The sequence below is a fragment of the Camellia sinensis genome, chromosome 13 (genome assembly GCF_055761805.1).
Source record: "Camellia sinensis isolate YWXY chromosome 13, ASM5576180v1, whole genome shotgun sequence".
In the NCBI taxonomy this organism is placed as follows: domain Eukaryota; kingdom Viridiplantae; phylum Streptophyta; class Magnoliopsida; order Ericales; family Theaceae; genus Camellia; species Camellia sinensis.
In genome coordinates this window covers 101,400,475-101,411,757 of record NC_138973.1, presented here as the reverse complement: position 1 = coordinate 101,411,757, position 11,283 = coordinate 101,400,475, and the positions used below count along the sequence as shown (strand labels likewise).

Below are 11,283 nucleotides of genomic sequence, written 5' to 3'. Positions count from 1 at the left end.
GAATGTCCTTCACACAAGCCCAAAAATTACTAGATGCTCAATGAATAATCCTTGTGGTTTCATGAACTCAACTATGGAAGATAAAAATAATAATAATAATAATAATAATAATAATAATGATAGAGGTGCAATTAAACAGTTTACTTACCCAAAGTATTGATTACCCAGAGCCGACTGCTAAATTCCTCTTTCTCTCTTTACTGTTCACCACAGCTTTGTTGCCTCTCTCACTAAATCTCACGGCTGCTGCTAGGAACCCAAAGGGCTGTTGTTGTTTTGAAAAGTAATAAGAGAGTTAGGGTTTTGTAGGTTTTGTATATATTTTATTTTATACTAGTGTTGGGCAACATAGGTCAAATAAATATATAAATATACAAAACATATATATAAGTTATATGCAACTCAAATGGTAAGGGTTTTATATATTAACCTTGTGGTCTAGAGTTCAAGTCACACCCTCCTCTCTCTCTATATATATTTTTTTATAATAAATCTTGCCTCTAAATTAAATACTTTCACCATAAATTTATTTTAGATTTTTAAAATTAATTAAAAGACCCTCCAAATATTTAATTTGCACTTTAGAATTCACCATCAAAATATTTGAGATTGTAATATTATTATTTAATTATTTACTTAATTTTTATATTCGGGTTCTCACATTCTCCCCCACTAAAAAAAAAGTTTCGTCCTCGAAACTAACCTGAGTAAATTATGAGAATAGATGTGGGTACTTCTCGCGCATCTCGTCCTCGCATTCCCAAGTCGCCTCTTCAACTAGATGATTACGCCACAGTACCTTAACCAATTTAATGACCTTTGTACGCAACCTTTTCTCTTTCGAATCCAAAATCTGAACAGGTATCTCCTCATATGAAAAATCCTCTCTAATCTGAAGCGGCTCATAATTTATCACATGCGACGGACTGTGCACATATTTCCTCAGCATAGACACGTGAAACACATTATGCACTCCTGCCCACCTAGGGGGTAGAGCAACACGGTACGCAACCTCACCAACCTTCTCCAATACCTCAAATGGACCAATGTATCTAGGACTCAACTTTCCTTTCTTTCCAAACCTGATCACTCCTTTCCATGGTGATACTTTCAAGAATACCATAACCCCCTCATGAAACTCTAAGTCTCTCCTACGATGATCAGCATAACTTTTTTGTCTACTCTGGGCAGTCAATAATCTCTCTCTGATGGTGATAATTTTCTGTGTAGCATCCTCCACCAAATCAGGTCCCAACATTTGCCTTTCACCAACCTCATACCAACACAAAGGAGACCTACACTTCCTCCCATACAAAGCCTCATAAGGAGCTACTCCCAAACTAGAATGATAACTATTATTATAAGCAAACTCCATGAGCGGTAAATAATCATCCCAATTACCTCTCCACTCCAAGGCACAAGCCCTCAACATATCCTCAAGGGTTTGAATAGTCCTCTCTGATTGCCCATCTGTCTGAGGGTGATAAGCTGAACTAAAATTTAACTGAGTACCCATAGTTGATTGTAACGCACCCCAAAACTTAGACACAAAACGAGGGTCCCGATCTGACACTATTGACACTGGTGCCCCATGCAATCTAACAATTTCCTTCACATACAACTGTGCAAATCGAGCTAGAGAATAGGTCATCCGTACTGCAATAAAATGTGTTGACTTGGTTAATCTATCAACAACTACCCAAACTGCATCGTGATTACTTCTAGTACGAGGTAATCCGCACACGAAGTCCATGGTAACATGATCCCACTTCCACTCCGGTATAGGCAAGGGTTGTAGTTTCCCCGCAGGTTTCTGATGTTCTACTTTAACCTGTTGACATACCAAACACTGAGCCACAAATTCTGCAATATCTCCCTTCATACCATTCCACCAAAAATGTTCATGAAAATCCCGATACATCTTAGTGCTTCCAGGATGAATGCTGTAACTAGAACTATGTGCCTCCGTCATAATCTCCTTCCTCAAATCACCACTAGCAGGAACACAAATTCAGCTACGGAATCTAAGCAACCCATCATCACTAACCACAAAGTCTACATGCTTACCCTCTGCTATCTCTCCTTTAATACGCTCACACTGGGGGTCAATCTCCTGTGCTATACGAATCCGTTCTCTCAAGGTCGGCTGAACTGTCAATTGACTACAATAAGCCCTATTACCAGGTGTAACAACCTCAAGTCTCAAACATTTCATGTCTTCCACCAAACAACTCTCAATAGACAAAGCAGCTATATCTCCAACTGCAACCTTCCTACTCAAGGCATCTGCAACCACATTTGCCTTCCCCGGATGATATAAAATATTCACATCATAATCTTTTAGTAACTCAAGCCATCTTCTTTGCCTCAAATTTAGTTCCTTCTGTGTGAAAATATACTTCAAACTCTTATGATCAGTGTAAATCTCACATGACTCTCCATACAAATAATGTCGCCAGATCTTAAGAGCAAAAATCACTGCTGCTAACTCTAAGTCGTGCGTAGGATAGTTTCTCTCATGTATTTTCAACTGTCGTGACGCATAAGCAATCACCTTCCCATGCTGCATGAGCACACATCCTAAACCCTGTCGTGAAGCATCACTATAAATCACAAAACCACCTCCATCTGTAGGTAAGGCAAGGATTGGAGCTGATGTCAATCTCTGTTTAAACTCTTGGAAACTACGCTCACAATCATCATTCCACTCAAACTTTACCCCTTTCCTGGTGAGATTGGTAAGTGGCAAAGCAATACGGGAGAATCTTTCCACAAACCGTCTGTAATACCCAGCAAGCCCTAGAAAGCTACGTACCTCCGTCACAGAAGTAGGTCGTGGCCAATCGACAATTGCTGTCACCTTCGTGCTATCCACAGATACCCCATCTTTACTCACTACATGACCCAAAAAGGATACACTACTCAACCAGAATTCACACTTCTTAAATTTTGCATACAATCTCTTCTCCCTAAGGATCTGCAGTACTACCCTCAAATGCTGCTCATGCTCCTCCTTACTCCTCGAATAAATTAGGATGTCATCAATAAATACTACCACAAATTTATCCAGTTGGGGTTTAAATACTCTGTTCATTAAATCCATAAATGCGGCTGGTGCATTTGTGAGACCAAAAGGCATCACCAAGAACTCATAAAGCCCGTAACGGGTTCTAAAAGCAGTCTTAGGAACATCCTCATTCCTTACCTTCAACTGGTGATAGCCTGACCTCAAGTCAATTTTAGAGAATACTTGAGCTCCCTGCAACTGGTCAAATAGATCATCAATGCGTGGCAAAGGATACCTATTCTTCACTGTGACTTTGTTCAGTTCTCTATAATCAATACATAATCTCATAGACCCATCCTTCTTCTTCACAAACAACACAGGTGCTCCCCAAGGTGAAACACTAGGCCTAATAAAACCTCTGTCTAACAACTCTTGTAACTGAGTTTGTAACTCCCTCAACTCCAACGGTGCCATTCTATAGGGTGCTTTAGAGATAGGTGTTGTATTAGGGATCAAGTCAATGGAAAATTCAACCTCACGGTTTGGAGGAAGACCAGGTAGATCCTCTGGAAAAACATCAACAAATTCCCTCACTACAGGCAACTCCTCTAACCTCTGCTCTGGTTGTTCAGTACTCACCACACAAGCTAAATAACCACGACACCCTTTTCTCAACATTCGGTTAGCCTGAAGGGAAGAAACAAAATAAATAGAAGACCCTTTTCCATCTCCCTGAAAGAAAAACTCATGTTGCCCTGGCATAGCAAAAACTACCCTCTTTCTAAAACAATCAATAGAGGCATGATGCTTCGTTAACCAATCCATCCCCAAAATCACGTCAAAATCCTTCATCTCTAAAGAAATCAAATCCACTGGAAAATTTCTACCATCCATCTCTATCTCACAAGATCTACAAATATCTCCTAACACTACTGTTTCTCCTAATGGAGTAGACACAGCAATAGCTACATCCAAAGGCTCACAAGGAATAGACAAATGACGTAGAAACTTAGGTGCAGCAAAAGAATGTGTAGATCCTGAATCAACTAAAACTCTGGCAGGTACAGATGATATAATGAGTGTACCTTGCACCACAGATGGAGCAGCCTCAGCCTCCTCTCTAGTGAGAGCTTAAACACGTCCTTGGGTAGCCGCTGACTTCTTATCCTGAGCCCCATTCCTGGATGTCTGCCCTTGGGTAGTCCCACTTTTGCCATTATTCTGCTTCTGGTTAAACCCACCGCTATAAAAAGTTCGTCTTTGCCCTTGCCCTTGAAATGACTGTGCTACTGACTGACCTCCCAGTCCCTTAGACCTACATTGTGCAGAGAGATGCCCAAGCTTGCCACACTTAAAGCATGTTCGAGCTGTGCCATCACAATTATACCCAACAGAATGTGACCTACCACATCTATCACAATTCCTCTGATTTTGCTGCCTCATGCCATTGCTGACCTGACCTTGGGTGTAAGGCTTCTTGCTAGGATTACTACCACCACCACGATGCTCTACTTGTCTCTCCTCTCTAAGTCTCTTGTTTTGTGGTTCCTTAGCCCTTTGTTCCTCAGCTCTCTTTTCCTCTTCTACTCCCCTTTCAGCTAGTAATGCCTTGCTTACCAATGCAGAATATGTCTTCATCTCCAAAATAGCTACTTTTGCATAGATCTCTGACCGCAAGCCATTCTCAAACAACATCACTCTATCTTCCTCTATGGCCACCTGATGTGGGGCATACCTCGACAACTCCGCATACTTGGCATCATACTGAGCCACTGACATGTCATTTTGCTTCAAATTGAGAAAATCTACTTGCTTCTGCCTTCGCACCGCTTCAGGGAAGTATTTCTCATTAAATAATTCTAGAAACTTGCTCCACACTAGCTCTGTTTCTCTACCCTCATATTGACGCTTCACCATGCGCCACCAATGCTCTGCTTGACCCTTGAACCTAAAAGCTGCGAAGGCCACCTTCTGGTCTGCTGAACAACCTAGAACATCAAATATTTTCTCCATCTCTAATACCCATGCCTCTGCCTCCGTAGGGTCCACTGTTCCGTGAAATTCTGGAGGTTTTGCCTTCATAAACCTCTCAAATAAGGAACCTCTATCCAAAGTTAAAGTTGGGTGAACTGCTGGTTGTGTGGCTACATGACTGTTCAGTAATCCGAACAATGACTGTAAAACCTGTGCGGCTGGTGCAGCAGGAACAACTCCTGGTGCTTCCGGGACGACTGGAGCAACAGGTGGTGCGGTAGGGGGTATAGGAACAGGGGGAACTCTACGATTAGCAGCTGGTTGTTCAGTTCCAAAAGCATTGACACTTCTTCTCTTAGGTGCCATCTCTTAACCTTCAAAACGAAATTAAGAAAAGTTCAACACAAGCTTAAACAAAAGTAACTTAACTAAACACTACTAAGGACTATAGGGACTCGGACCTCGTCTAAATGATGAAAGGCAAGATATGTAACTCGATAAACCATAGCTCTGATACCACAATTGTCACACCCCAAATCCGGGCATGACCGGCCGTGGCCCACAGGGACTTAGCCCAAGGCACACGTAAGCCTAAACACGAATCCAATCATATTGAACAACTGAACAATAGTCCAATAATAAATAACCAAAACTCAATCCAGACATGTCACAATTATAAACGGCAAAATCAACCGTAATCACAAACCATCCAAACTTATGGGATATAAACAACCCACATATAAAAAAATAATCCTAAATGAACTTCGATAAGAATAAATATAAATATGCACAAATTTGACATAACACTCTAAACTAAAGGAATGCCCTAGAGGTCCATGCAATTGAGTCCCCGCTACGCCATGAGTCCACTCTAAGTCCTTCTAACACCTGGAAATGGTAAACAACTAAGTCAGCTGATAGCTCAGGGAGTAGCAACATGGATAGTAAATACAGTTTTGAAAACAGGGTTCAATTACAAAATAAGATATATATCACAGAAACTAGATTGGCATACAGTTTGGTAAATACAATCTGTTTCAAAAAGATGGTTCCACAGTTCAACACTTAAAATACTCATGTCTCGCAAGAACATGATAAACAACATTTTCCACTTAAAACAGATTATAACATGAACACCAATAATTTTCTGGGTACCAATAAAAACAAATAATCTGCCACACATTTCTCAGGCTATAAGCCCCGTTGGATCCAATACCGAACTAAGAGTCATCCTCAGGGTGGCACCTGGGCCTTTTCTCAAAGACGATCCGATTAAAGGTCACCTAGTTGTTTTTAAAGGTCTGTTCCTTACAATCGTTGAGCACTAGAGTCATCACGGCCCAACCCGGATCTGTTCCCTAGTGGCCAGAGTCACCACACACAGTGGAATAATTTCCCTGGACTAAATACACACATGGTCCCAATAATCAATACACATCAGTTTTGCAAAACATGGTGGTTCATCATTATAAACATGAGACCAAAACAAATAGTTTACAGTATGCCAAGTTCACACATGTTTCAGAAATAATTTGATTCAATTGATAATATAATAATTTATCAAAGCAGTTTAGTCTTGAAACAACAATTTGATTTTCCAACAATTTAGGGTAGGGAAACATTTATAAAAATACGTAGCATGAAACTACTCACCTGAAACACAATAATATAATCCTCGAATAGAGTTTGAAAGTCCAACTAGTGCCCTGAACCAAGTATAAAAACTACACGTCACTACAAATTTAAAAATACTAAAGAATACGAACTAAGTAACCCCAAACTAAAGCGCACTAACACGGCCCAACCCAACTCACCGTTACTCCTAAATATTACCTAAGTTCATATTCTTCAAGGTCTAAAATCACCCAAGACATAGATTCCGATCGAAACTTAACTAAAAATGACTTGGAGATGAAACAGTGTTTTAAACAAGTTTTCCCAATCTATTCGCTAACTTTGAAAATTACAAAACCCACTCCACGTTGTTCGACAAATTCCAATAACCTCCAGATATGATCTAATATATCCTAAGTTTCAAACCCAATTGGTTTCACTTGATTTGCTTATCAAAATAATTTTCTACAATTTATTATATCCAAACAGGTTGTTTTCTGCAGCACTTTAAAAAAATTGATGGTTCTCTTAATATACACGAGCAATCAATGAAAGGCCAAAAACGTACGAAACTAGACTCGTAACCGGTTCTAATGACACTAATTTGATAATTTTTGGATTTATACCCAAAGAGAACAACACTCCCGAATTTCCTGTTTTGGACTGGTTTTCTGGACAGATTTGAATACCTCAATTTATATGGATTTTGACCCCCAAAAATTATGAAAAAAATCAGATATACAATTCAGTATGTAATTAATCTACTGTAAAAATTTCAATTTAAAATTCATCAATTTGATATGGTTTCTTGATTTTTAAACTCTATGGTTCTGCACAAAATTAATGTTTTACACATGAATGTTTGAACCTTAAACATTATATCTAGACCTATACCAAACAAGGGCACCAGTCCACTGCCAACAAAACACACAAAAGATAATGCCACATCTCTTCCACAATGAGAATCATGCAACCACACAACACTTGTTCTTCCATCATTATTTCCCATGACCCAGGTTTGATATACTAGAATGTCCTTCACACAAGCCCAAAAATTACTAGATGCTCAATGAATAATCCTTGCGGTTTCATGAACTCAACTATGGAAGATAAAAATAATAATAATAATAATAATAATAATAATGATAGAGGTGCAATTAAACAGTTTACTTACCCAAAGTATTGATTACCCAGAGCCGAATGCTAAATTCCTCTTTCTCTCTTTACTGTTCACCACAGCTTTGTTGCCTCTCTCACTAAATCTCACGGCTGCTGCTAGGAACCCAAAGGGCTGTTGTTGTTTTGAAAAGTAATAAGAGAGTTAGGGTTTTGTAGGTTTTGTATATATTTTATTTTATACTAGTGTTGGGCAACATAGGTCAAATAAATATATAAATATACAAAACATATATATAAGTTATATGCAACTCAAATGGTAAGGGTTTTATATATTAACCTTGTGGTCTAGAGTTCAAGTCACACCCTCCTCTCTCTCTATATATATATTTTTATAATAAATCTTGCCTCTAAATTAAATACTTTCACCATAAATTTATTTTAGATTTTTAAAATTAATTAAAAGACCCTCCAAATATTTAATTTGCACTTTAGAATTCACCATCAAAATATTTGAGATTGTAATATTATTATTTAATTATTTACTTAATTTTTATATTCGGGTTCTCACACGCTCTGATACCAAGTTGTCACGCCCTTAAAAAATAACATTAAAGCCATCACATAAAACATTCATTGACATACGAAATATCCACATTCTTCTATTCATCAGAGTTTTATTACAAAAATATTACATGTTAACAACAAAAGCAAAATGCCCTACGGGCTTCCAACTTTCCAAGTTAACACTTGGTTACATCAAAAGAGTGATAACTCATCTACACATTAAGCCCTCAGCTTGAATATACATGTAATACATCAAAAGGAACTTAAACAACAAAAAATCTGTCTGCCTCTAGCCTCCCAAGCTATGACCTTGGAGGTGGCATGCTACCTGTACCTGAAAATGATATTCCCATATAGGGTGACCCACAGCCCAGTAGAAATACACTAAACCAACCATGAACAATGACTAAAAGATTAGCAATTTATAAATGGCCAACACAGATACATCCACATAAATCACATTTTATGTCATACGACTTATGAGTCCAAGTTACTTTTCATTTTCCCTTTTTCAACAGATAAGCATATTAGCTCTATCATTATCCCAACAGATATGTATAAACACTATATCCCACATTCACAGATAAGCATATAAGCTATATCCACATTCTCAACAGATATGTATAACAACTATATCCCACATTCACAGATAAGCATATAAGCTGTATCCACACTTCACAAAGATAAGCATATGAGCTCTATCTTCACTTCTCTAGACAAGCATATGAGCTGTATCTACAGAGTTCATCCCCTATCTTCTCCCAATACTATCCGGTTTAGAGGTACATCCCCCATCTTCCCCTAAACCGCGGAGTACATCCCCCATCTCCTCCTCTACGCATAACGTATACAAACACATTGGTTCTATATACAATCATTCAATACATACAGTTAATGTATTCTATCAACCGTCAAATTCCATGACACATTCCATTGATTAGTTTTCGTTTGCCTAATCATCATGCATTGTCTACAACAATCACGCCTATCCTCCACCGATAGCCCAAAACAGTTATTTCTAAACAGAAAACAAATGCACAAATGGATATTCAATCAACATTTCAATTCGGTGAGTGATAAATAATTCAACTACACCCTTTAACCCCATGCATTCCCAATCTCAACAATTCCATTTCATTTCCTCATTTCTCACAATTAATTATCCCAATTAATCAAACAATGTAATTAGGTCAACTTCCATAATTAACATTTCAACCCTTAGGTCCCATTTTCATCAATGATTCAACATTTATTCCATTTCTCTATGCCAAACATGCATCTAGGTTTATTATAAATAAACCCCCAACTTTTGTAAAATAACACAAAAGCCCCAAACTTTCACAAAATTACCAAACCAACCCCAACATCTCAAAATACTAAAATTTAAAGACAAAATCCATAGAGAGGAGTAGGATATCCCTACCTCAAATCCGGAGCCCCAAGGGAGAAGATGACAAAACCCAACGTGCTCCAAATCCCGAAATTTTCAGATTAAAATGTAGCCCTCGACGATCAACAACTTTTTTGTAAAGGCCAAAGATGAGAAAATCACTCCTACTAGATCAAAACCTAGAGAGAAGGTAGAGTTCTAGAGTGAGAGGCTCAACAATGGTGTTTTTGAAAAAGTAGGAGAGAGAAGAGAAAGTGAAAAAGTGATTTGAAAAGTCAAAACTCGAAACTTAAACCCAGTCGCCCCGCTCGATCGTCAAACACCCCGCTCAAGCGTCACTCACAGACTCCCGCTCGAGCGTCAACAATCCCGCTCGAGCGGCGGATACACACTCCCAGAACTTTTACAGAACCAAGTCCCCGCTCGAGCTTCTAACTCCCCGCTCGAGCGTCACTCACACAATCCCGCTCGAGCGGCCAATCCCACGCTCGAGCGTCCAACATTGCACAGGAAATACTGGATGGGTGAAACTTCCGCTCGAGCGCCAAAACCCCTGCTCGAGCGGACAGGTCAAAATCTGGGCAACTAGTTTTGGTTTCTAAACTCAACCAACCTGTAACAAACCTGGCCACCACATCCTATAACTCAAATACGAAGTAAAAAGGATGTAAACAAGATAATAATCAACTACCAACATCCACGGACACATGTCCGGATCACTGCACAACAGGGGTAAACCCGGGATCGCTATAGGAATAGCCATCAAATCCACCTTAAAACATCAAGAGGATAAGGAAGGAAATGACATTCATCACTAGGAAGTTCAAAAGGTTTGTGAAAAAGAAACAAGGCGTGCGAAAATTTTTCAGAAAAGACTTCAACACACAGGGATTTTCAAAGGGGAAAAATCACAAAAAATCTGAAATTACCTACTACAAATGCAACAAACCTGGACACTATAAATCAGAATGTCCGGACCTTAAGAAACAATTCAAGAAGGACAAGAAAAAAGTCATAATTGCAGTATGGGAAGAAGATAGCGATAAAAGCGACTCAGAAACCGAAGTTTACAAAAATGAGGTTGCTAACCTATGCTTAATGGCACTTGGAAAATGAAGATGAGGTAAATGATGAATTTTTTACGTTTGATGAATTACAATCAGCTCTTAATGAATTACATGTTGAATTTAGGAAAGTTAGTTTGAAAAATAACTGTCAAAAGAAAGTGATTTCAAGTTTATCAAAAGAAAATGGATCCTTAGCTTCCAAAATAAATGCTTTAGAAAATAAAGCTATGAAAATAAAAAAGGAAAATGAGATTTTAACTCGAAAAGAGTCTTCAATTTTTGGGAAAAAAAAATTAGTTGTATTGTAAAAAGAAAACGAGTCTTTAAAAAATGAGCAAATTGTTTTTAAAGAAAATATTGAAAATTTAAAAAATACTCTTTCAAAATTTAGTCAAGGTGGAGAGACTTTAGATAAAATTCTTAAAAATCAAAATGGCACTTTTGATAGAGCCGGAATTGGATATGAATCTTTTTCATAAGTAAAAACTGTAAAAAAATGGTTTTGTTTATGCATCTTCTAGTCACTCTCATCTCACATGTCATTTTTG

At 38.3% G+C, this 11,283-nt stretch overlaps 1 long non-coding RNA gene across 1 annotated transcript; it reads right to left on the bottom strand.

The window, feature by feature from the left end:
- Positions 1 to 5,624: 5,624 nt before the first annotated feature.
- On the bottom strand, positions 5,625 to 7,909 carry LOC145806342 (uncharacterized). Its single transcript, XR_014349315.1, has 2 exons — positions 7,770 to 7,909; positions 5,625 to 5,869 (listed from the first exon to the last, which is right to left on the bottom strand). It is a non-coding gene; the product is annotated as an uncharacterized LOC145806342 (long non-coding RNA).
- Positions 7,910 to 11,283: the final 3,374 nt, after the last annotated feature.